The sequence below is a fragment of the Haplochromis burtoni genome, unplaced genomic scaffold (genome assembly GCF_018398535.1).
Source record: "Haplochromis burtoni strain Fernald_Lab_line unplaced genomic scaffold, NCSU_Asbu1 Contig_5, whole genome shotgun sequence".
NCBI lineage: Eukaryota > Metazoa > Chordata > Actinopteri > Cichliformes > Cichlidae > Haplochromis > Haplochromis burtoni.
The window spans coordinates 5,423,268-5,425,881 of record NW_024582366.1 but is presented as its reverse complement, the minus strand read 5'-3'; the positions used below and the strand labels follow the sequence as shown (position 1 = coordinate 5,425,881).

The 2,614-nt window shown below is 42.0% G+C and overlaps 1 protein-coding gene across 11 annotated transcripts in view; it reads left to right on the top strand.

The window, feature by feature from the left end:
- The first annotated feature begins 1,585 nt into the window (after nucleotides 1-1,585).
- ptprsa (protein tyrosine phosphatase receptor type Sa) overlaps nucleotides 1,586-2,614 on the top strand; it is a 232,428-nt gene continuing 231,399 nt past the window's right edge. For 5 of the 11 annotated variants that reach the window (XM_005920890.2, XM_042222779.1, XM_042222787.1 and 2 more), the window contains exon 1: nucleotides 1,587-1,940. The gene's annotated coding sequence lies outside the window, so the exon portion shown is untranslated. Of the gene's footprint in view, nucleotides 1,941-2,614 lie in introns of all 11 variants that reach the window. The other 6 variants (XM_005920891.2, XM_042222792.1, XM_042222769.1 and 3 more) reach the window with 5 other exon arrangements.

The window sequence follows — 2,614 nt, the reverse complement described above, 5'->3', positions numbered from 1 at the left end:
TGGCATCAAACAGATGCTAAGGGCTAATTCTCATCAACTGGCAAGAAGAGCGCTCATGGTTCTTCAGGTTTTCTTATATATATAAATAAATATATATAAATAAGAACTATAGATAGATAGATAGATAGATAGATAGATAGATAGATAGATAGATAGATAGATAGATAGATAGATAGATAGATAGATAGATAGATAGATAGATAGATAGATAGATAGATAGATAGATAGATAGATAGATAGATAGATAGATAGATATAAATATAAAATCCACTGGTGACAACAAGTGAGAGTGTGTCTATCACCACAATACAGAAAACAGCATGATAGGAAAGATGGTCTGATAGAAGGCAGCAATGTATTGAACACAAAACCTGTGTTTTCAAGTGTCCATCAGCTGCCATTTCTTGGCCACTTGAGGCTAAGTGCCTCCTTCAAGGAGCAACTCCATGCATTGGGAGAAGTATGAGTGGCTGGGCTCCAGGAGGTTAAATTTAAGGTCGTCCCTGTAAGAGCATCTGTGGCACTAGACAAAGTTGAGGAAGGCAGCTTTGTCACTTAAAATATCTGATTAACTAAAACCTGCAACTGAAGCTGATTGATTAAATGTCCTCTTGGGCCTTATCAGTCTGTTTTTGTTCATTTTCTGGGGGGGTTTAGCAGTCAGAAGCAAAGTGCAGAAAATACCTCATTGTCTTCTTACTGTGAAGGTTTTGCAGTAAACCCAAACAAAAATAATTTTATAATATTAACGAATCACACACTGGCTTCTGTATAATACATTTCTTAAGTCACACCTTGCTCTTGTAATTGCAGTTTTGTATTTTGCCCTTACATCGTCTGGGGAGGAAATTCATATCATATGGAGAACTTATTGTTAACTGTGTTTTAGAAGTTTAAAAATATGTGTGTACTAGAACACAATTTATCCACAGTCTCGTTTAAATAAATGGGTAAATAACAGTCCAGTGAGATGGATTGTTTGCATTCGCAGTGTAATATTTGATATACACACGAGCTTATCCTTTGAGTCTGATACGAAGAGATGATGCTTTATCTTTAAGATACCCCTGCTGCACCAAGTAGGGGGCGGTTGCCATGACGCAGTGCGCTGTAGGCATTGGCCTGTTTCATGCTACCTTACCTTCCCTCTTATGGCGGGTAAAGGCAGGCTGGTGATGCTACTGGATGAAACCTTTAGTAAGGCGGGGAAAAACTGTATGACTTCATCATAGCGAGTGGAGCACTGCAAAAACCTGCATTCTAAAAAAAATTCTTCTTACGCATAAAGTCCCGTTTTTTACTCCACTGCTCAACGATATTGTTTAGGGAATATATGGAAAAGTTGTATTATAATTCTGAATTATCTTGAGTTAAAATAGGTCAAAATAGGTCATTGTAAAAATTTAGATTTTTCCTTTTTTAGAGCAGTTTTCATGTATAGTCGCTAATGAGTAAAATATTAAACACACCAACAAAGGTAATGATAATAAAGTTAGAATGTTAAAGTAGCTTTATAAAAGAAGGGGGCAATGAGAGGAGGGGGGAGAGAAGACAGAGAGAGCCTTCAGTTGAGTGGTGGCTGGAGAGGGAGGGCCGGACGCATGACATCATTCCCTCAGCTTCTCTGCACGGACAGAGCTCTGGTTTCTCCAAGTGCGCACGGCGGCTGCTGCTGAGGGAACGACTCCTCCTGCCGTACCCAGGCGCGTCCTGAGCATCCTGCGCTCTTGGGTGGATTTTAAAATCACTACTTAAGCCGGCAGGGGAACCCGTGTACGGTTCCTCACTGGACCTGCCGCGGGGACGAACATATTTAACACAAACCCGGGGATTATTGTTTGTTTTAAACATGAAGATGTGATGGGTTTATGAGCTGAGAGAGAGCGTGAGAGAGAGAGAGAAAAAATAAATAAAAGCTGGAACTCCGACACCGACAAAAGGTAGGCAGACTTCTCAGCCTGTTTTCCCGAACAGTGTTTGGCTACTTTTCTTCCACTAGACCTTGGTTTTAATGTCATGGTTTTATCTGTGTGTAAAAGAAAGGGGGGGAGCATCAGGCATGGGGTCTGGGAGCGCACAGACCTCTTCTGTCCTGTCGTTTTAACACCTGCACAGAGAATAAGGCAAGTCTCCAAAGAAAGCGTTTCAGAATACTGCAAGAAAGCACGTTCAAGTTGAAACGGGGCTTAGCGACGGAACGAGATGCTCGAAAGTCCCGGACTCAGCGGGAGATTCGACTCTGCCCTCGCAAAGGTGTTGCTATAGTGGCAGAGCATATCTGCCGCTTAAATAACGGGGATACGTTCACGAACGACGGTCGCAACAGGCACTGCTTCCCTTTTCTGTTCTGCTCTCCCACTCACTTAATTACAAAATGAAAAAAGAAGCCTGGGTGGTTCTGCAGCAGAAAGGCGAAGCAGGATTTCTTTAAGGTCTTCTTTTACTCCTCTTTACGCAGCATAGAGCTTCTTTGGAACATTTCCCATATTTCTTAATCATTCGTTTTTTTCGGGCGGGGGTGTGTCTCTCTCGCTTTCTCTCTCTCTTTCTGTATCTCTCTCTCCGCGTGTGTGTGTGTGTGTGTGTGTGTGTGTGTGTGTGTGTGTGTGTGTGT